This window comes from Eschscholzia californica, unplaced genomic scaffold (assembly GCF_041429995.1).
Source record: "Eschscholzia californica isolate CP2 unplaced genomic scaffold, dmEscCali1.0.p SCAF_2, whole genome shotgun sequence".
Taxonomy (NCBI): Eukaryota; Viridiplantae; Streptophyta; class Magnoliopsida; order Ranunculales; family Papaveraceae; genus Eschscholzia; species Eschscholzia californica.
In genome coordinates this window covers 54950107-54975087 of record NW_028238309.1, presented here as the reverse complement: position 1 = coordinate 54975087, position 24981 = coordinate 54950107, and the positions used below count along the sequence as shown (strand labels likewise).

At 35.7% G+C, this 24981-nt stretch overlaps 1 long non-coding RNA gene across 1 annotated transcript; it reads right to left on the bottom strand.

Annotated features, from left to right (window-relative positions):
• Positions 1–2976: 2976 nt before the first annotated feature.
• LOC147559158 (uncharacterized) lies at positions 2977–3827 on the bottom strand. The gene is made up of 2 exons (XR_015233587.1): positions 3709–3827; positions 2977–3267 (listed from the first exon to the last, which is right to left on the bottom strand). It is a non-coding gene; the product is annotated as an uncharacterized LOC147559158 (long non-coding RNA).
• Between the last annotated feature and the right edge of the window lie 21154 nt (positions 3828–24981).

Here is a 24981-nt window from a genome sequence, read left to right as displayed (position 1 = left end):
CGAGAATTTCAGGGTTTCACATGTGACAAACCAATACATAGATGAAGTAGCCTCGAGAATTTCAGGGTTTCACATGAGACCCTATTCGTTCGTCTGAGACGAAATAGGGTTCCAATGAAGAGAGGTCTTTCTCGCTGAAACAATGAGTGAGAGAGAAAAAGGGAAATAGATAGAGGGGGAGGGAGAGAGAGAAAAATAGTAGCGGTCAACAGAGAGAAATACTAAGTATGCAGGTTTTTGTAAATATATTTATAGATGTGATTTGTTTTTTATATTATTTTGAATACTTCTAAAAAAATCACCAATAGTGTTAGGGACGCTTGAATTTAAAAATTAATGTTTGAGGGCATAAAAAGTTGAATAAAACTAGTGTTTAGGGCATCTCACTTTTTTTACTAACCGCGAAGTTAACTAACGTTAATTATTATTTGACGCCGTTACTTTTTGGATGATAAAGTTAGTCAAAGTTGGTGAATGTTTCAAACTCCAAAAAATAACATTTCCATGCACCAAACTCGTCACTCCAGACTTGTGTATGCCCCTTTCATAAAATAACTCTTTTATTATTTATATTACTGGGTTTCCAACGCAACCAACAAAAATTTAGAATGAAGAACTTAACACTGATTCTTTCCCACAAATTAACAACAATCCAACCGAAAATACACTCAATTTAACTTCACTTCACTTCACTCTTATTCTTATAAAAATATCTTAGTCAGATTTCTAAATCAATAAACCATACTTAGTGAGAAAAATATGTGTGGAGATGTGATGGAGACCATCCATCGAGTGGGCCTCTCGACCAGTCAACTATTGGGCCTAATGGCCAGATTTCCGAATTAGAATAGTTTCCCGTTTATTATTTAGATTTCCATGTTTAGAGTCCTAACAATCAAGGACATAATCTTTAGTAGTTATCTTATTTCCGTATTCGAGTTTATCTAGGAAAGTCTAGTCTCTATATAAGAAAAGTCTGGTCTATCTTGCTGATCATTGAATTGAATTACAAAAACCCTTGATTGCAACTTCTTTTATATTTATTTCAGTTTATCGTTATTTGATTATCGTTTTTCTTGTTAGTTTATTTAATGGATTCTAATAGTTTTACGCTTCCGCCGAAATCTACATCAGCTGGTATCAGAGCCCGCAAAATCCTGATACAAAAAACGAGAAATTTTTGGTTCGATTCAAAAAATTCTTCCACGTCCAATTGTGTCATCATTGGGTTTATCTCCTCATAATCTAGAAATAATCACTAGTTTTTGGTTTTATTCACGGAACCAATGGGACTACGTACATCACGTATATGATACAACGTCCCTTAAAAGGTTTTCACATACTCGATTGGTTATGTTCAGTGAAGAAGTCCATAGGACACTAGTTCTTGACACATTAAGTATTTCGAGTGCAATCGTGATTTTATGTGTTGATTTGGCTAACTTCATTACGTCCTTGCATATCTACGACGGAGTCTCGGTTTATTATCATCACGAAGATGAACGTGGGAAGATCGTTCAAGTAATAACGTGGTCCAACGCTTTCGAGGCCAATTGTTTCATTCGGAGAGATGTGGGTTCTTTCATCAACCTAAAAGACAAAGTTGTGGTATCCGTTATGAAGGTGGACACAACTCTATTAGAGTCTTATGCATACATATGTGGTCTAAAGGCACAAATTCAGGTAATCATTAAGGCAATTGAACAATTCAAGCTGCAAAAACAATTTACAAGTTCGTGGTTTTCTTCATGGAATCAAGCGGATGAAGCCCATCACGTGCTCGATATAATACCCCTCCCAGTATTTTCACCTACTCGATGGTTTCTATTCAACGACGAAGTCAATAGGACATTGGTTCTTGTTACACAACATTCTTCCACTACAAAGCTAAACTTTTGTGATGTATCGGCTAAGAAATTGAAGGCTGATTTTTCTGTTGAGTATTATGTGGTGTTTATGGTCTTCTTCATCAAATTAAAAGATGATGGAAGATGTCGCAATTTCTTGCACTCTTATACACTACTAATGCTTTTGCAAATATCTTGGCATCGTACGAGTCCAAATATATTTGGTACTATGGTCCTTATTTGTCTTCTTCAAATTTCCAATAATTCTAGCGCAAAGTGGAAACTAAGGATTGCCTTGGTGAAGTCATTGTTTGTGGTACCACCAATCTTTTGTTTTTTGATAGGTCCGGGAAGAACTTTCTCTAAAGATTTCGAAGTTGGAGATTTAGTTATTTCCAAGCAACGAACTCCAGTCGGCCAGTTCAAGAAATTCAGTCAGAGGCAGTGTGGTCCTTTCAAAATCCTCACCACAATTACCGACAATGCGAATGTTATTGATCTTCTCCTGGATTTCTACATTTCCAACACCTTCAATGTCGCCGATATCTACCCATTTTATCCGGATGGACCCATTTACGATGAAACCAACTTGAGGGCAAGTTGTTCCACATCGGGGGAGTATGATGGAGACCATCCATCTAGTGGGCCTCTCGACCAGTCAACTATTGGGCCTAATGGCCAGATTTCCGAATTAGAATAGTTTCCCGTTTATTATTTAGATTTCCATGTTTAGAGTCCTAACAATCAAGGACATAATCTTTAGTAGTTATCTTATTTCCGTATTCGAGTTTATCTAGGAAAGTCTAGTCTCTATATAAGAAAAGTCTGGTCTATCTTGCTGATCATTGAATTGAATTACAAAAACCCTTGATTGCAACTTCTTTTATATTTATTTCAGTTTATCGTTATTTGATTATCGTTTTTCTTGTTAGTTTATTTAATGGATTCTAATAGTTTTACGCTTCCGCCGAAATCTACATCAAGATGAGTAACAAAAAATAGAAGAGTGAGATTTTTGAAATGAGAGACCTAACAAAATTGCTAATATTAAGGAAAAAGTGTATGTGCAATCATAACCGTTTGGATTTGATCAAATCTAAGTTGCAAACAACAAAGTACGACCAGTCTCTGAAATAACCGACCAAATGCTTTATTATAATTTCATAATTTCAGATGTCCCACCACAAATAACCCTCTTAGGAACATGATCGAGAAACATAGATAGAGGGAGCAAGAGAGCTAGGATTCATATATGATCATCAACAGTCGTACTTGCATACGCACTCGGTCAACATGCCATCCGGAATAGGGTCACAGTATCCGTTGCCCTTATATTTTTCTTTACACCAATCAGCGCAATTTGATTTACACGGACTCCATGTTGTGTAGCAACCAGCCACATTTCGTGTCATAGTTCCAACTGCAAATTGATCATAGTTACGTGTATGTGAAAAACAAATAATTATTGGTAGTACGAAAATTAAAAGATAGAAATAGATTCAGTGCGTCATCGTAGTTATCCACACGATCTTGGGAACAATCTCAAAAACTAGTTTAAGAAGTGAGGTATTTTCTCGCAATTGACCGTAGTCATCTCTTACAACAAAAGTCGAACTAACTCCACTAGTGACATCTTGAAAGGACCAATTATGTATCATAATCTTGCAATTCCAATATCACAATGAAAAAAAATTATATGTAACTACTCATTTGAGCCTTAAACAAAACATTATGTTAGGAAAGAGGAACTTGTAAGAGATGCATGTCCCATCAAAAATTTAATCATGTCTGGGATTGCATGTACTGTCTAACTAGTAATAAAAATACTTGAAGTGAAAGAAAGACATAAGAAGAGATCAACCTGAGACAAACACTATCAAGAATAGAACAATATAAAAATATGGTGAGATTTTCTCCATTCTCTTCTCTGCAACACAAATTTAGTACTAACCCACTTCTTGACTTAGACCCAACACAACCACAGAAAACTATAAGTTTCATATATATAAATGTGTGAGTTGACTAGTGCTAGGTTAGTTTTGGTGAAAGATTACAAGTGGTTTTAGTGCAGAAAAACTGCAAACCGAAATGGCAGAGGTTTAAAGACAAATAGTTGACTTTTTCTTGTGACCTTTACGTCATAATAGGTCAAATGTATTTTTATTTTTTTATGACGAATGGGTATTGAAAAAATTAAAAGTGGTTTCATTGAAGAAAAACTGGCAACCCAAATAGCAAAGTTTTAATACAAATAGTTGATTTTTTAATGACTTTTATCTCATATAATATGTCAAATGTATTATAGTCTTTCTAGATCGAAATGTATTATAGTTATATCTACATTTTTTGTATAGTTATACGTTTATGTTGTAAATAGATCGCTTTTCCAAGCCCCAGTGCTAGAGAAGTTAGTTACCAAGTGGGTTCCGACTACATACCCTTTCAACAGACAAAAAAATTATTTGCTTGGTTATCATCTTCCTAATCTGGTCTACATGTATCACCGATTGCCATTGAATTTTGTGACGATGATTTTTGAGGTGTTGAATCAAGTTGATATTGTCACTTTCTACCACGATCTTATTGTAGTTATGTGATATCGCCCATGCCATCCTTTTTTTTTGAGAAAGAGGTAATATATTGATTATTGTGCCGAGACAACACTCTAAAAGTCAAATTTTACATATTAGATAACATCGACTCCCAAGAAGACAAGAAGACTGAGAAAGGTACCCCTATGAAAATTCTAGTTGGTAAAGCCCATGAAAAAATTAATCTCTTGACCTCTACAATTATTTGTTCAACCAAACTAAAATTATCTCTAAATATCCTTGTGTTTCGCTCCTTCCACAACGCCCTAAAGATGGGAATGAGGAGATTCAAACTTGTGACCTTGCCCGAACTATGGAAGTCGCCCATGCCATTCCGTTGAGTATAGCTAAAGCCTCACATTCTTCACTGTTCCTTGCCCGAACTATGGAAGTCGATGCTTGTATGAATTTTGATTCTGCATTATGAACAATAAGACTAATACCACAAGTTTTAGCAATGTTGAGAAAAGACACGTCTACATTAATTTCCAGATATTCTTTTGGGGGAGGTTGCCATTTTACTATATCTTTGTTTCATTTTTGTTTCCTTTCCGATGATTTTTGAAAAAGCTTGAATCATTTTGATCACAGTACTAGTATAAATGATTGAAAATTGAAAGCAATGATCGCACCTCAATTTCCATATAAATCATAAGATGGTAACAAAGTGTATTGAGTTTGTTTGGAACTGCTACGTTTCATCCTGCCAAGGAAGAATCCAATTCGTAATAGATGTAATATTACTAGAAATGATATTAAAATGAAACCAAATTTGTCTAGCTAAGGGACAATGAAGAAGGGCATGTTCAATAGTTTCTATTTCTTTGCAGTTAGGGCAGATAAAATTATTCCCAATGTATTTGCCTATTCGCTCTCGAACCGGGAGGGATTTGGAGCAGATTTTCCAAATAAATAATTTAATTTTAGGAATCGTTGGAAGGGACCAAATGAAATTCCAGTTAATAGTATCCGGGTACATGGGGAGGTTATTGGTAATGAGGTAGTGATGCATGGATTTAACAGAGAAATTGCCGTTCTCGGAAATCGACCATCGAAGAGTGTCGCATCCTTCACCACTGAGAGGAATGGTATTGATTAAGTTAGCAGTTTCATTATCAAAGGTATTATTAATTATATTCTCATCCCATTTATTATTGTGAGTAAGTTGAGAGACTTTAGTGAGGCTAGAGTTATGAATATTAATAATCGGTCCATTCCTTCTCGGAATCCAGTTATCCGTCCAAATGTTAATTTTATCTTCCGTATGAACTTCTCACGTCATTAAGCTCTTAGCAGTATTAAGATATTTACGAAGTAGTTTCCAATTTCAAGAGTGGTGGGATTTGGCAGGCCCCGGGTCAGAAGAGTTGGGGTAATATTTAGCTTTCGGAGCTTGACCGCTTTCCGGATTCGTGATAAGTCTCCATGCCTATTTGGTGAGGAGAGCTTCATTGTCGAACTGAGGGGTGTGTAACCCGAGACCACCAAATTTTTTTGGACAACAAATGGAAGACCATGCTTTAGTGCATAGGCCTTTAGACTTTCCCCACCAGAAGGACTTTTGTAAAGTCGCTATGCGTTTGCATACACCTTTGGGTAAGGCGAAGCATTGCATCTGATATCGGAGAACGCCCGCAGCTATTGTTGAAATGACAATAATGCGACCATCTTGAGAGAGAAAGGAGTGAGTCCAATTAGAGAGCTTGAAATGGATTTTTTCAATGATGTCATTGAACATCTTCGTTTTGTTAGCTCCTATGAAAAGATAGGCTCCTAAGTATTTCTCAGAGGTGGAGGCGTACTTGACTTTCATAGTACGCATAATCAGACGTTTAAATTTGGGGTGCGAGTTTTTAGAGTAGAAAATCGTAATTTATCATTTAACCTGACGCCAAGCAGAATTTGTTGAGAATATCTTTAAGATTATGAATATTGTCTATCGTGTTTTTACCGAAAATAATACAATCGTCGGCAAAAAGAAGATGAGAAATAGTCAAGTTGGAGTTAGGGATGGGAAAACCAATAAATTGCCTATTGTTGGAATCAGTAGTAAGCAGACGGCTAAGACCCTCTATAGCAATGGTGAACAAGAACAGGGAGAGGGGGTCTCCTTGTCTGATACCCCTCGTTGGTTTGAAAATTGGACCTGACCTACCATCAATAAAACCGACATGGAAGAAGTGGAAATACAGGACATAATCATATTAAGCCAGTGGTCTCCGTATCCAAGCTGACGCATAATATCAATGAGAAAATCAATACGGTCAAAAGCTTTGGACATGTCTAATTTTAGACCAAAATAACCAGATTTTCCTTTCATATGTTTGAAGGAGTGAATCAGTTCTTGGCCCATGATGATATTATCAGAAATATGACGACCTGGCACATAAGCGGCTTGAAAAGGGGAGATAAGAGGGTTGATGGTGCCTTTCAGCCGCTCGGCTAGAATTTTAGTAATGATTTTGTAGGTGGTATTCAGGAGACTAATAGGCCTGTAGTCCGCTAGGGTGTGAGGTAGAGGAGTTTTCGGAATGAGGCAGATGTGAGTATGATTAGTGTCCGGGGGGAGGTTAGCGGTAAGAAAAAAAATTCTGGACTAAAGACTGTATGTCTTCATTAACCGTGTCCCAGTTGGATTGAAAGAAAAAGGGAGGGAAACCACCCGGGCTTGGGGATGCATCTTTCTTGAGCAAATGGATTGCTAGATCGATTTCGGTTTTATCTGGAGAGGTACTTAACATAATATTTTGGGTTTGGGAGACGGTGGGTTTGAACAGGTTGGTAATGTCTAAGTCTGGGAGGGGATGAGAGGTGGAGTTAATACGAAGGAGGTGCGAGGTGAATGTGTTGTGGATATCCTGAATATCTTCCAGTCATTCGCCGTTAGTATTTTTGATAGCTAAGATCTGATTAGTTATTTGGCGCTGAATAGCTTGAGAGTGGAAGAATTTGGTGTTTTTGTCTCCAATAGAGCTGAAGTAGCCCATGTCATTAGTTATTCATAATCTGTAAAGGTTACTGCAACATATGTAATAACCCTAACATGGGAATGAGAAACATATTAGATGGCGAAGAAAGACGTTTTAGAGAAAATTAAAAAAGAGAGGATTATGTATGAATGATTTGATTATCAACAATCATACGTGCATATGCATCGACCTAAGGGGAAAGCAGAATTCTTGTCACATTGTCCTACCCCGAAATATTGTTTACATCGAGTAGCACAACTTGTTGAGTCACATGGAATCCACTCGGTAGAGCAACCAGACACGGTGGGCACCATAGTTTCAACTGCACATTAACCAAAGTAAAGAATGCATAAATGGTCTAGCAAATATTTTTTAAAAAAAATCTAAAATTAAAGTGAAAGAAAGACATCGCTAGAGATTAACATGAGACATCTTCGCGTACTCTTTATCCATTGGTCGACTATATCGGCTTCGACCGTTTTAGTCTTTCTCATAAGGCTTTTCTCACTTTTGTTGTCACCACGGAAGAACCCAAAACTTACAAAATTGTCTCTGCTTCTTCAGAATAGCTTGAGGCGATAGCTAAAGAAATTTCCGTCCTCGAGACAAATCATACTTGATCTATGACTTCCTTGCCACCTGACAAGAAACCCATTGATTGCAAGTGGGTTTATATAATTAAACATCATTCAGATGAGTCCATCGAACTTTATAAAGCGCGTCTCGTCGCCAAAGGGTATACCCAGGTGGAAGGTGTCGACTATCATGACACTTTTGCTCCAGTTGCCAAATTGGTAACTGTATGTGTCCTCTTATCCCTTGCGTCTATCCAGGAATGGTCATTGCATCAGTCAGATATCAATAGTGCTTTCCTCTAAGGAGACTTGGAAGAAGAAGTCTATATGACCATTCCTCCTAGTTTTAGCAACAAAGGTGATACTAGAGTTTGTCGCTTGAACAAATTATTATATGGTTTGAAACAAGCTTCTAGGCAATGGTTTGCTAAAGTTTCATCCGATTTAAAAGCCGAAGGTTTTTCCCAATCTACGTCGGATCATTCACTTTTTAGTTATTTAAATGGTTCGACTGTTATTTACATTCTTGTCGATGTAGATGATATGATCATTACGGACAATGACAACAAGGAAATTAACTCCCTTCGGTAACTTCTTGAGAAACGATTTTCTCTTAAAAATCTTGGACGACTTCAATACTTTCAAGGCCTAAAATTTTCTAGGTCGCCTAAGAGCATTTTCCTCTGTCAACGAAAATACACTTTGGACATTCTTCGTGATTCTGGCCTTCTCGGTGAATAATTTAAGTCAACTTATGCACCATACTTGTTCAACACATATGGATGCAGCTACTCGAGTTTTACGATATTTGAAGGGTACCCTCGATCATGGGATCCTCCTTTCATCTTCAGCGCTTTCACACTTTCTGGCTTCGTTGACTCTGATTGGGCTAGTTGCCCCATTACCCGTTGTTCCAGCACCGGCTACTTCACAATGCTTGGTGCGAGTCAGTTGTCTTGGAAATCTTAGAAACAACCGACCGTCTCCCGATCATCTGTTGAGGCATAATATTGTGCGCTTGCTTTCCTCACTTCCGAGCTCTAATGGTGGAAATACCTTTTCCAGGACCTTTGGATTTCTATTCCAGAATCTTTTCAGGTTTTCTGTGACAATAAAGCGGCTATGCACATGGTTGTTGATCCGGTTTTCCACGAACGGACGAAGCACATCGAACTCGATTGCCACTTTGTTCGCGACAAAGTTAAAAGTGGTCTTATCCAGATATCTCATGTTTGCTCTGCAGATCAGGTAGCTGATATTTTCACTAAGCCTCTTGGTTCTGACCAATTCCACCGGTTAACTTCCAAGTTAGGCTTGACTCAGATTTCTTCCCCAACTCCAACTCGCGGGGAGGTAATGATGTAATCTTGAAAAGAAGAATTGGCAACACAACCTTCCAAAATACTTAGATATCTTTGTAATTAGAATTAGTATATTTCCATCTTTGTAATTATATTTCCTATTCTTGTATTTCTAATTATGTTATTGTCTCTTCTTGTGAAGTCTATAAATATATCTTCTATAATCAATAAAAAAATACCTTTGATTTTCTATTATTTGTGTCAGAACTCTTGGTTTAACATTTTGCTAAAAAAACACATTAAAGAGAAATTATAGATCAAAGTACTCAAAAATTTCAAATAATGAGTGTGATTTTTATAAGATCGATACCTCTCTCTCTCTCTCTCAATTTTCACTTTCATTTTAACCAAAGGAACAGTAAAGATTGAGAAGAAGGGAGAGAAATAACGGGATAGTTGAATTGGGGATAAGTTACTAATGAAACAAAAACCTCCCCCTTTCTTATTAACTTTACAGATATGAAAGATAATACAAAGCAGAAGTAGAAGAGAGATAAAGGAAGAAGAAAAAATATGAGTTGAGGTCGCCGACCGACGACTATTTGGTGGAGAAGAAGCCTCCGATCGACGATAATTTGCTGGAGATGAAGAGAACGAGCATTGCCTCTGACCATATTTGGTCGACTTGTTTTCAGCAAGTCTTGAATGAAAATACATTGGTTTTTAACAATTTTCGGCATTATCTATAAAACTCCCCTTTATATTATTGGATGGGTAGTTTATTTATTTTAATTTTTTTGATATTGAACTCCAAGATTCGTTACATTTGGATGACATTGATACATCATATGAATATAATATGCGATACAGCATGAATTCGAACGAGCACACTACACCAAAGAATGATGGACAGATCACCCATGGTAGTTTAGATGTGCAGGAAAAAAAAAATATTTGTTGGAAATTATAGAAAAAATGTTGAATAAATATCACGTGTAGAAAACAGTTGAGCATTTCGTGCTTTCGCACCAAATCATTTGAATGTCTATTTTTCTACCTTTCCAACACACTTCCAGTAACTCTCTTGCAAATATGGCGTTTTAGAAATTCGAACCAAAATTGTTGTTAGAATAGTTATCCATGGGTCAATCACCAGAGTGTTAACAAAAGTTGTCACAAAATAACCTTTATATTAATTATCACAAACATGACATTGTTCCTTTTGCTTAATTTATTCATTCAAGTTGGGTAACAAAATAAACACTCTTACAAGATTTCATTGTCATATATCAATCGTAATAATGTGTATAGATTGCCAACAAACATAAGATAGATAGATAGCTAGATAGATAGATAGATGGATGGAAAGTGAGATAAAAGAGAGAGATGACAAGTGTGTAGATGGGATGACAATGGATCCTCAACAAACATAGTCACACATGCACTGCCGGAGGGCTGTGCCAGGGATTTTGTCACAAAATCCTTCCCCAAAATATTTTTGTTTACATAATTCCACGCAAGTTGAATTACATGGCATCCATGCTGTCAGGCAACCAGCTTCCACCATTTGAACCATTATTCCACCTGCTTCACATTATTTCAGTCAATTAAAAAAAAAAACACAACACTTAAAACTTATATTTTGACTTGAGAGCACAACCTTTTTTGGCCAAGAGAAATACTTCTCCCAATGATGTACTACTCTTGGTCATAAAAAAACTAAGTTACTCTTAGATACTGGTAATTGTTTTATTGTCTGGATCTAGTTTGATCTGATTGAGCATTATGGACTCAATGTTAATATAGAGCAGTCGTTCAGACAAGTCAAATATCATAATAGTTAAACAAAAACAAACATTTGAAATTCCACTTAAGTGAATTGAATCAAAATTCTAATGACTCGTAAAAAAACAAACACGACCATATTCATTCAAGAAAAAAAAACATATATATACAAATTTGTTGTTGGAATGCAAGTATTCTGAGGAAAACAAGATCAAATTTTGTAGAGATCAAAAAGACTTCACTATGCAATAGTGACTCCTTATTAAAAAAAAAAAATTGAAGTCAAAAGAAATATAACAGAACGAACCTGAGGCAAACATGAACAAGAACAACAGAAAATAAAATTTCAATGAAATTTTCTCCATTCTCTTCTCTTAAAAACACAAATTTGATTCTCCAAACTTTCTCACTCTATTAAAATTTAGATGGCAACATAAAACATTGTGTTGCATTTATATAGATGACCTACAAAAACAATGGAGATTGTGTATTTAATGTTTAATGATGATTTAGATTCACAATCTAGTGTATGGATCAAAGAGTCAAACATTTTTATTTAGAAAAATAACAGGAGATTGTTAAGAATATCTGTATTAGCATCAAAACTAAATGTTTGGAAAATAAGGCAGTTGAGGAAAAGCCAAATAAATAATTGACTTTCTATAAGGTTATCTCACTATTGGGGAAATTAAAAAAATTATATTGAAGTTCTGAATTCTCTTTCTAAAAATAAAGATTTAGATTTACAATAATAATCATTTTCTATTTAATGTTCAATGGTGATTTAGCCATTTAGGTTTACAATCACCTGTATAAATTCGAGGAAAGGATAGATCAGATTTAGTAAAACAGGTGGTTGAAAATATAAGACTTGTGTCTCTCAAATATGAAATTAAAGCAATTCATTTCTTAAAAAAGAAATAAAACAATCTATATAATAAAACAGTAGGGAAAACGCTGACTAGTTAAACACCTTTTTAACAAAGGAATAAAAGAAATAACTAAATCTCAATAAAATAAACAAATTTTAAGAAAAAAAGAAACAAAATAAATTTTAAGAGTTAAAAAAAGAAATTAAAATCTCTCTCTCAATAAAATAATAACTAATTTAAGGAAAAAGAAACAAAAAAAGTAATACACAAAAAATGAGGGTATCCAGAATATAACAATACAATTTCGTCACATTTGATTGATACAACTGTCCGTGGCCTGGGACACGGGATATACCTAGTTTAGAAAAAGACAAATAGACCGTCTGGCTTTTGTATATGGTTATCTCATTTTGGAGAAAAATTTTGAGTCTATAGACCAAAAATAGGGTCCTAATAGGAGATTTAATCCTCTATAATCCTAAAAAGGATTTAAAAACCAAATTAATCATCATAAAAGAGATCTAGTCCATTTGTATTCATCTCGAGAGAAATATCAAATCTCTATAATATTTAATCCTTATTAATACCTATTATAACCTTTCCATATATTTTGTAACCGTTTTTGCCAAAATAATCATGTATATATCATTTCCTTAATTGTCTCCATCTTTCTCTCTCCAATCAGAATTATAATGAAAGAAATATTAACAAATCTAATATGTAACCGTAATATAGTATATCTCATTTTCAAGAACATTAACCTAGTTGTTTAACCACTATTAACATAAGAACTCTACATTCATCTCCATTAAACTTATCGAAGATCAATTCTTGAAGGTAATTATTTTTGCTAAAATCATAATGAGAACATTCATTTGTAAGATTTCGTTTTTGTTTTCATGTATTTGATATTACTGTTTTGTATTTAGATTCATTTTTAAGATCTAATAATTAATTTTTTAAACTGTATCAAATTGTTATGTATTATTTCTGAAAAAACGATTCAATTGTAGATCTTTCTCATAATATATATTTCCATCTTTGATAGATCTGAAATGGAAGTCTAAACTTCTCTCTCTCTCTCTAAAATTTTAATATCAATAATGAAATCTTTGATCTTTATATCATATTTAATGTTTTATTGAATCTAGGTATGTTCTATATCTTTCAATTTTCGTGGTATGTATCTTAAGATTTTCGTTTAATCATTACTGAAGTTTTTTTCAGATCAGATTCATCTTCACTGACGGACTCAGATTTGCTGTATATTCAGATTCATTGTTTTCTCTGGATATAAAGTACATGTACTTTACGCGTACTTTTTTCACAAAACAGTTGTCGTTTATAGTACAATAAATGTTCCAAAAATTATATGTAATTTATTGCACATTATACATATTTTTTCACATAACAGTGACCTTGTGATTCGAACTAACGTTATGTTTGTCTTCTAACACATTATGAAGTTTAACAAACAGTATGCATAATTTATTCCATTATACATGTCGTTTCTAGTAAATTGTTTGTTTTGTTAACAAATGTATATGTTTTCTTTTTGCAGTTTTGTTGTTACTTATGGAATTTGCTACTGAAGTTGGTCATTTGTTTCCTGGTGGTGCAAAATCATTTGGATATGCTCTTCGACAATATAGTGTAAATGTTGTTTGTCCTGCTCAAGACTACATATGCTCTTCGACAATATAGTGTAAACGATTTTTTGGTAACAGAATGTAAACGATGTGTAATGTAAAAGAAATTATGTATTATGTAATAGAAAGTATGTGTAATTTACTGAACAAGACCCAAATACATTTGATAAATTACGTTGTATATTTGACTAATGATGGTTTATTCGTCATAAATAATACATAATTTACGTATTTGTTTCATAATTTGTATTCGATTTGTATTTATGTATGAGTAAAAACGAAAACAAATGCTGCTTTAATGTTCCCAGAAAAATACACTATTTCCAAAACTGAAAGTTAAGTGAGAGAAAGTGATATATATGTTTTGTATATTAACCCCCAAATCACGCTAAATTGATCCTAGATTGATTCAGATAATAGGAAAGAGAAAATTTGATTTCCAAATCTGTTTAGAGGAGAGAGAAATTATGATTTGTTTCTATCTTTTTTTTTCTAATAAATCTCCATATTTTTGGCTAATAAATCTCCATATTAAATCTGTAAAGAAGAGAGAGAAAATTGATTTGGGAAAGTTTAGATTTTATTTCTAAACAGATTATAGAAGAGAGAGAAATTTTCGTGAGAATCTAACCGTTTTTTCCTAAATTTATCCTAAAATCAAGATACATTAAACCGATTGAAATCCCAAATGAAGTAGGTTTAGAGAGAGAAAGTGTCTTTATGAAGATTGGTATCCAATCTGTTTCGGCTGAATAAAGATCCCCCACAAATCACGCCCACGGGTTTTGGGAAAGTTTCCTAAAACCCTCATAAATTCAAAAAACCCGGGGTTTTTTGATTTGGGATACATTTGGTATTACCCAATAAATTAGCCATACTTTATACCCTTCTTGTAAAAGGACCAAAAATCCATAATCTAAGAAGAATGGTCTATAGACCTATTATCAAATTAATTTTGGTCTATATACCCATGGACTCCAGTAGATGGGGGATTTATGATAAATATGTGGCAGTAGATTAAGCGTCAAAACACCAAGTGCTTAGGTAAAGAAGTTTGAAAGGACAGAATGTTACCTACACAAGACTCCACCACCTCAAAACGCAATCTCGAAGTCTTTGCAGTATCTATATTGTGTTGGAATTTTGGACAAGTTATTAAGTAATATATTCTATAAAATCAGAAATCAATTTTTATAATATTTGAATTTGAAATTTATGTCTAATAGTTATATCTTTTGATAAATTTTATGGAGAGATATCTCTTTTCGGGAAAAGATTTTCTACTTGAAAAATGTCTCTTTGTTTTCTATAAATAAAGTTTTCTCTAAACAAACTAGATGAATGATGAAACAATATGTAGAAACAATATCGGAAAACCTTTGCCATCCTCATTATGTTCTAATGCTCCTTAAGTGAAATCTCCACAAGTTACTTGGTGTAGTTTCACAAAGGCTTGTCATATCTTGGGAAGCAATTTGCCTTGTAACCTTCAAGTAATCTCGAGCGAGAGGGGGCAAATAATGCTTTAAGGAAAGTGTACTTAGTACACGTTTCAAGCGTCTAATCTCCATCCCTCTTCTTTTCATCATTATTTGTATTCAAAGACAACATGTCTAACATATTGTTCTCGCTTTTACTATCCCAAGTTCAAGTTCACAGGTATATATGGGGTTTTGCTCTTGGCGAAGGCTCCACGAGCTCGCTCAGAAAGTCCCGACATTGATGAAGACACACGATTCGTCCGACCATCAGAGTACAAAACGACTCTGTAGACCCCTACATGAAAGATTTTGTTCTCACTTAACCACCACATACTATGGTATGAGGTTTTGAAGTTTTGAGTTTTAATGGAGTATCATACTTTCAGGTTGTAGGATTCGATTGTGATAGCTTCACCTCGCTCACGAGAGTGTTCGGAGGTTGTGCTATAAGTGTACACTCAAACTTAGTAAGTACTGGCACCTTTTGGGTGGGGTCGTAAATCATTCTCAAAGAACAAAACTTCGTACATGTGGGATTAGGTCTGAGGAGGTAAAAGCGGAGACAATATCTATACTTCTAAGGGGTGAGCCGTCACATCAATGAGTGGAGAAGACCTAGACATTATATTCTTGGTTACTTAAGATGTTTACCAACTAAGCTATGTCTAACTTTCTTACACAATTTAGGCTATAAAATAACTTAATTTACTTCGGTATTTAAAGGTCTCAATATTTTTAAGAAAAAATTATGGTTTGAGGGGGCTTGTGCAACCGCAATGATCACACCCGTCATAAAATTTGACCATTGATGTTGATACATCAAATTATTTTTTATGTCAATTAGCTATTTTGTTTTAGACATAAATTTCATCTTCTTATGTGTACGTCTTATTTCTATCTTCTTTTCTTCTAGTCTCTTCTCTTATCCCCTCTCTATCTCTTACATCGCGTGGGGGAAGGTGGCGTAAAACCTTGACATATAGGGTAATTAATTTGGCGACACTTTTCAACACACTTCAGGTAACTCTCTTGCAAATATGGTGTTTTTGATAGTAGAAACAAAGTTGTTAAAATAGGTATCCACAATGTGTCACTTGGGAGAGTGTTTACTACGAGGGGTTGAAATCGCAGGTAAAGAGTGAATAGGACGGGGTCGTTGACCGAAAGTCATACCTTCACTCGTTAATATTTTGTAGGCACCGACGATGTCTTTGGGCTTTAAACTGTTTGATAAGAAATGAACGTGACCGTAAGATCCTTCGGACACGAGGGAGGTGTCGGCCAACGCCCAACGGGAATCCAACGGTTACTCAAAACTTCTATGAGAAGTAATAAACACGTGAATGATGTCCCTCGAATGTTACCATCAAGAGAAATGGTCAGAGTGTGTCGTGGGTCGTAGAGTGGTCGGAGCTCGATATCTATGTCTTAGATTAACTTGACTGGAGAGAGAATATGATTGAGGTGTTCAGGAGAGAGATATTACAGCTTGTGAGGTCTATTGTTGATGTGAAGAGTAAGGCAGCCGTTGTGAGGTCTGTTGTTGATGTGAAGAGTATGGCAGCCGTTGTGAGGTCTGTCGTTGAAGATAAAATGGAAAGTCTTCCTTAGCGAATGGTCGACTTCGTATGTGCGAGGTTAATGAACAGTCGTTTGTATGGTGCAAAAGGAAATCACGTGGGTGATAAGGAAAGAGTATGATAATCATCTGTAGCAGTGACACTCATTCCTTAAAAGTGTGATCTCTTGTATGAGAGATAAAATATAGGCCTGATCTATATATGATGGGAATTAGAGTAAAGTAAGTTTCTTTTTTGATTAAGATAAGCGGAGTAAGGTACTCCGGCCCAAAACAAGAAGGTAAAATTAAAACGAAAGCAAAAAACAATCAACTAAAAAACCCCTTACATTAGCCCCACCCTTTCCTTTGCCTTATGGTGCCCCTAGAGTAAAGTAAGTTGTAGGTTGCTTGCGGGTGGATCCTCTGTATGGGAGAGGAAGTAAGCCGGTAGTTGTGTGACGTCAATCATGATATCCAATTTTCGAATCCAGCAGTGCTAACTCGCGGTCGACCGTTAGAAGGCTTGCAGAAAAGAAAATAATAACAACAAAGCAAAGCTCAACCTAAAACATTGACTCAAACGCGTATCCAAACTCTGAAACCTCTTGATCATAAGATTTGTATTGTTGCAATGGGAGAAAGAAGATAAACAATCTTCCACTCCTTAGCTTTTGTCCTTTCAACTAAGGGGCGGAGATGACGCATGATGAGCCAAATATTGATCAGCTTTGACCAAATAAAGAAGTAAATAAATTGACAATAACGGATACGGAAGAACCCCCATTACAACTACCAAGGGTGAATATGATGGAGCACTGCCACCTGAGCCCCTACAGGGCAAGTCGACATGACTCTCTTTACCACAATAGCTCTGTGCTGGATCTTGGCATTATGAGGGAGGATTTTAGAAATCAGTTCGTACTTTAAACCCCAGCGCGACTTCGAAGCCAATGCAGAGGTGGATCTGATCTGACATGAGTCCTGAGTTGAAATTTCAAATATAATAATACATCACAAACTTAACCAACAAACATAACGTAACAAATAAATTACAGAGTTACTCATGAATAAATTGCATATTTACCTAAATAATATTTACACGATATAAATAACAAACTCACCTAAAAATAAATTACAAACTTATCCAACAAAAAATTATGCGAAATAACTTACAAACTTATCTAAAAAAACCTAGACAAAGTACCTGTGACATGAAAGGCTAGAAGTAGCTAATGACCCACTTTTCATACACGAGTTGTTATATGTCAGAAGATCTGTTAGTGTTAGAAGATATACACTCATTAGATATTATCATCCGAATGGACATCAATGCGTGACCCTCATCCGGATAGGTGCCTCACCTCTGATCATCTCAGACGAGCATCATGACAAATTATCCGAACACATCAGATATGTCCTAAAAATGAAACTAATATCAGCTTCTAACTCAGACTTCGAATTCATTTTTAAACTACAAAAAACACTTCACGGACTTGAGCGCCGGAGTGTCTTCTTTAATTTTTGCAAGCTCTGTTTCATCAACCAGACAAGATAATTTCGATCTTTGACCATAAATCTCGATCGTCATGAAGATAACCGAAAAAATTATTTTTCGACATCATCACGTATAATCAACTTTGTAAAAGAGTAAATTAACAAAAGTATTCTGTTTCAACAAAAAGAAAAACTAATAAATGTACTCAATAAAATTTACTGGTTCATAAATTTTTCAGAAACAAATAAACTCAACAACACTACTACAACTTAATGAAACTCAAATTGCAGAACCACTGAAATAAATTAACTGTGTTGAGTTAGTTGATCAACACGGGTACTCGCACTCGCATCGTTGTTGTGTTGTACCAGTTATATTGTTACAAACTCCTTTGCCGTTGTACCTAATCTCGCAGTTATTCTTACAATTTTCGTTACACGAAGGCCAAACATGATTACATGCTCTTGCTTCAGCTATTGGCCCCATACTTTCAGCTGTTCGAACAAATAAAATAGTTAGATGCATCTGATTAAACGTTTAGTGCGGAAAAAAAATCAAATATGAATTCTCTAGAAATTTTTGTCTATAGTTTTATTCCTTTTTGTCCTTCAAATTAACAGTTACATGATTATAGTAAATACAGCTCAAAATTATTATCAACGTCCCCAAATATGTTAAGGTAAAATAAAACAAATCTAGATAAATTTCCTTACAAAAATAAACAAATCTAGGAAAACTTCATGAAAAGTTCATTTATCAACATCATATATTTTCAAACGTAGTACCGAAGGAAGAAATACAGAGAGAGATGAATAAATATGATTCATTTCTTTGTAGCCATATTTGTGTGTAAGGGAAAATGGACCGATGGCCTAACATTAGTATTTTGGTTTGTTAAAATTTAAAAATTTGTATTTTGTTTGGTTAAAACTTTTATATTTTGTTTGTTTAAAAATTCAATATTTTTTGCAACTTTTTCTCAACCTCTTCAAGCAATTTTTACCCTTTTGCAAATAGATGCCAACCTTATGACAATTAGTTGCAAATGACGAAAATATCTAAGTTGAAGACTATAACGAATTGAGAGATCTTTTTTTACCGAAACAAAAAATTTATACAGAATTTTAGCCAAATCTGTGTATATCGTAAAAAAAAATACTTGAAATGTTTCTTTGGATTGAAAAGGTTTCTACAATTCTATTCAGTTGAAAAAAACCATAATTCTATACAAATATTAAAAAAATGAGTATTTTTCCGTTTAGACTTGTTGCAAACTTTTAACTAACCTGAAACAAGGATGAGGAGAATTAGAAGGCAGTAAGAAATTGGTGAGGGCTTTGCCATCAAAGCCAAACAAGTGAAGGCAGAATTTTCTACAAGAATTTGGAATTAAGCAATACCAACTTGATTCACTCAGACTTTTGTTTGGCTTTTATACTTTTTACTCACAGTAATGCCCAATCATTATTATTACCTATACTCAGTCTCCTCCTTTTGGGAGATCAATTGATTGATGATTCACATTGATACTTTTATTATTTGGAAACATAAAAACTATTACCTATATATACTCTCCTCTTTTTGGAAGATCATATTGATACTTTTACTATTTAGAAACATTTTATTGATATTTGAGGGGATTATTTTTTTTATATATAATCCACCTTGTATGTCATTTGAATATATGACTTAATGAATTTGATTGCTGTAATTATTGTTTGAAAATTGAGGAGGCTCAAATATTTGGAGGACTCCAAAGGGAGTTGAAAATTGAAGTCCTGTATAACTCATGTTCGGGAGAAAAAATTATAGTAATTAGAGGAGGATTTGAACTCTCTTAGCATACCCTTTTGAGTAATTGTGTCCAAGACCGGTCCAATCGTTTGGGAGGTTCCAACAATGTTAAAAGATAGAGTCAATCCTAGTAAAAACAACTAAAATTCCTGTTAGTAGTTATAGGAAGGTTTGAACTTTTAACCTATTGCACCTGATCATCTAGACACTTAACTGAAATTGTATAGGTCAAGATGCCCTAATGAGGGCCAACAGATTCTATTATATAGAGAATTGATACAATGTGAAAGGGCCAAAATACCCTTAAGAAAAACTATAAAAGACAAATGAAACCAATACATGTATATACACTTATATCCCCCCTCAAGCTGAACGTCGGTGACTAAGTGAAAGCTTGTCTTTTAACATTAAGAACCGAGGTGTGGAAAGGCCCTTTGTAAATATATCAGCAACATTATCTTCTCCATTGATATAGTGAACTCGTAAATGGCCATTGTTAACTTTCTCACGAACAAAATGGAAGTCAATTGCAGCATGTTTGGTTCCGAGAATGAAGAACAGGATTCACTGCTAGGTAAGTTGCACTCACATTATCACAGAAGATGACCGGAGGTGCCTTTAAAGAAACTCCAAGTTCTAACAATAGATTATTGATCCATGTGACTTCAGCAGTAGTATGGGCCACAGCCCGAAACTCAGCCTCGGTGGAGGACGGAGAGACAGTTGGCTGAGTCTTGGACGTCCAACTAATGATATTAGGACCCAACATGACACATAGGCTTGACGTGGACCTCCTATCATCAGGAGACCCAGCCCAGTCAGCATCTAAATAAGCCTTTAAACATAAAGAAGATGATCGGCAAAGAGTAAGTCCGTCGGAGATCGTACCTTTCAGATAACGAAGAATTCTCTTCGCATCCATAAGATGAACAGAAGTAGGTGCTTTCATGAACTTGGACACTTGATTGACGGCATAGGTGATATCTGGTCGAGAAAGATTGAGATATTGTAGGGCCCCAACTAAACTTCTATATGGTTGAGGATCAATAAGTATTTCACCATCTGTAGAGGATAATTTCGACCCTGATGTTGCTGGTGTTGGAGTTGGTTTTGACTCAAGTAACCCAAACCGACGTAGAAGATCATGAATATACTTTTTCTGAGTGATAGTAATTGAATCAGACGACCTAAGAACTTCCATGCCCAAAAAATAGGTCAGATTCCCCAAATCAGTGAGCTTAAATTGCTTGTGAAGATGAGAAATGAGATTTCCGACCTCTGAATTTGAGAATCCTGTAACTAAAATGTCATCAACATATACAAGAATCAATACAAACCCATTTGATTTCCTTCGAAAATACATGGAAGGATCTGAGATGGACTGTTGAAAACCCATTTGAAGTAATGAAGAGGTAAATTTATGATGCCAAGCCCTAGGTGCCTGTTTAAGGCCATAGATAGCCTTCTTCAATCGACACACATGAGAGGGATAATCTGGATGTTGAAACCTTGTGGTTGAGTCATAAAGACTTCTTCCTTCAAATCCCCATTAAGAAACGCATTTTTAACGTCGAGTTGTCTCACCGGCCAGTCATTATTCACAGCAAGAGTAAGAACACTTCTAATTGTTGCAGGTCTAACCACCGGACTAAACGTCTCACTGTAATCTAACCCTTGCTGTTGATGAAAACCACTAGCTACCAGTCTTGCTTTAAATCTCTCAATTTTGCCATCTGATCGTTGCTTTACCTTGTAAATCTATTTGTTATCAATAACATTCATGTGAGGTTGATGAGCAACCAGATCCCACGTTTTATTTTGATAAAGAGATGTGATCTCTTCTTTCATCGCCTGATTCCAGTGATCATGTTTTGAAGCTTCAAGATAAGTGATGGGTTCAGAGACATTTGGGTTTTCGAATTGGGAAAGAAGGGAAGAAGGTAACACATGGGAGGAGGTGAACAAAACCTTAGGCTTACGTGTACCATCACGACTCCTTGTTACCATTGGATGTCGTGACATGGTCCCCATCTGAGTCGGCTGACTAGTGGTGGTAGGTACAGCAGGAACAAAAGTGGGTAATAGAGACCCAGTCTGATTTGTGGCAGTGGAGACACCCTCTGTTAGGAGTCGTTGAGTAGTGGCAGTCACAGTGGCAGGTGTCGGAAGAGAAGAAGAGAGTGGGACAGCTGTGGGAGAAGAAGAATTCGAATTAACAACTGGTGAATGGTCCCCCACAGGTGTACTAGAAGTTTGTAAACGCTGGACAAGTGTAGGCTGAGAACCAAGTGGTGGGACCGGAATATGTAAAGAAGGATTAATATTATCTCTTCGTTCAATCGAAGAGAGAGAAAAAGAAGGACATACAGTCCATGAGAGAGAAATACCAGATTTCGTTAATGGTGGAGCTGAGGGAAGATGAGAAGTAAGAAGACGATTTCGAAAGGGGAAAATTTCCTCATCAAACAGAACATGATGAGAGATAAAAACACGAGAAGAATGTTCGTCTAGACAGCGATAGCCTTTGTGATCTGAGTTATAACCTATGAAGATGCAGGGTTTTATTTTAGGTTGAAGTTTAGAGGTATTATAAGGAACCAGTAAGGGGTAACACCGACATCCAAAGGTTCGTAAATCAGAGTAATTTGGGTGACGTGAGTAGAGTTTGAAAAATGGGGAAGATCTATGAAGGATTGGAGTGGGTAACCGATTTAGAGTGTAGACAGCAGTATTGAAGGCATCTGGCCAGAAATTAGTTGGAGCAGAGGACTGATAAAGTAATGTTAGAGATGTTTCAACGAGATGTCGTAACTTCCTCTCTGCAACACCATTCTGTTGTGGTGTGTGAGGGCATGACCGGCGATGAACAATTCCAGACTCAACAAAAAATTGGGAAAGTTGATTATTAACAAACTCACCACCTCCATTTGATTGAAATACCTTAATTTTGTTGTGAAATTCATTTTCAACCAGAACTTTAAATTGCTTTATAATTCTAGTTACTTCTGATTTCTGTTGTAGGAAATAAATCCAGGAGTATCGAGTAAAATCATCAATCAATACAAGGACATATCGAAAACCAGATGAAGATGTAACAGGGGTTGGTCCCCATAAATCAGCATGGATCATTTCTAAAGGAGAATTTGAATAATGATGAACAGGAGAAAAGGGAAGATGATGATGCTTAGCAGAAACACAATTTTCACATAAATTGTTTTTGATTACAGAGGTAGTTACTGGTAATTTAAACTTAGACATAATAAATTTAAAATTTCGAAAATGTGGATGACCAAGTCTCTGGTGCCAGATTTCAGGGCTGGTACGAGATCCTATCAACGCCACTTTGGTGAATAAAGCTAAAGAAGTTGCAGCAGCAGGAACATGAAGGAGGCGAAAAAGGCCATTAGAGATCGTTCCTGCGAGCAGGATCTTCCCTGTGGGAATTTCCTTAACAACGAAACCAGATCGATGGAAGAGAATAAAACAATCAATATCTCGAAGAAGTTGGGAGATTGAGATAAGATTTTTCTTAAATTCAGGAACATAAAGAACATTTTGAAGAATAAATTTATGAGAAGGGAGAAAGACATTACCAGTACCTGCTACAGAAGAAGTTTGACCATTTTCCACCATAACTTGATCAGGAACAGCAGTATCAGTTCGAAAAATAGCAGAGGCTGAATCAGAAGCAATGTGATTGCTAGCTCCTGAATCCATGTACCAATGAGGGGCATGAGTAAAGTTATCAAGACCAAGAGCAGCAAATGATTGAGCCAAATCAGAGGAACGAGTGATTTGAAAACATTGACGAGCAGTGTGACCATTTCGACCACAGTACTGGCAAGTGACTTGTTGTCTGTCTGGATGTGGACCAAGAACAGAGGAAAAATTTCGATAAGAAGAACCTCTCCCACCATTACGGTAAGATCCTCTTCCTCCACCTCTATTGTATGAGCGACCCCTGTTGGGTCGATATTGAGTAAAAGGAGGACGAGAAGGAGCAGGTGATTGAGGTTGAGATTGAGTGAGAAGAACAGTGGGAGATGGAGTTTGAGTTTGAAGTAACTCAATACGAAACTCCTGTGTGAGAAGAAGAGGGTAAAGCTCATCATAGGAGGGTGGAGTTAATCTAGTGGTTATAGAGGTGACAAAGGACTCAAACTCAGACCCTAGACCAGATAAAACAATAAGAACAAGCTCTGAATCAGAAACAGAGTGACCAACAGAAGCTAGAGAATCAGATAAGTTTTTAATACGAAGGAGGTAATCTGAAATACTTTGGGAACCCTTTTTGCAGGTTTGAAGCTGAAGCTTAAGATTCATTAATCGAGCTGAGTTAACAGAGGAGAAATTCCTTTCCAGAGCCTCCCAGACTGCCTGAGAGGTTGTTAAACCAAGAACTTGAGATAAAACTGGCTCAGTAAGTGTAGCATTGATCCAAGAAAGTAACATTTGGTCAATACGATACCAGAAGCAAAAGTCTGGGTTTGGAGCAGGGATAGATGAAGTGGGGTTTGGGAGAAACTCAAGAGGAGCTGGGTGAGAGCCATTAACAAATTTGTGTAAGTCTTGACTGTGTAAGATAGGAAGCATTTGGCTACGCCATAAGATATAGTTAGTTCTATCAAGTTTGATAAAAATCAGGTTGGAAATGTTAGTGAGGGAGGGAAAAGAGAAAGAAGATGGTGGGTTTGGAGTAGAGCTACTAGCAGGGGAAGAAGTGTACTGAGTGGAGTCAGCCATTAGAAAAGAATAGAATAAGAAAGAAGAACACTGAAATCAAGGAGAAGAAGGAATAATACTTAGGCGGCTCTTGATACCATGAAATTGTATAGGTCAAGATGCCCTAATGAGGGCCAACAGATTCTATTATATAGAGAATTGATACAATGTGAAAGGGCCAAAATACCCTTAAGAAAAACTATAAAAGACAAATGAAACCAATACATGTATATACACTTATATTAACTACTAAGCTAAAACTTAAATCATGTTACTTACATGTTTAGAATATTATTATTATTTCGAAACTGACATGGATGGGGGACGCTCATGTTGAGT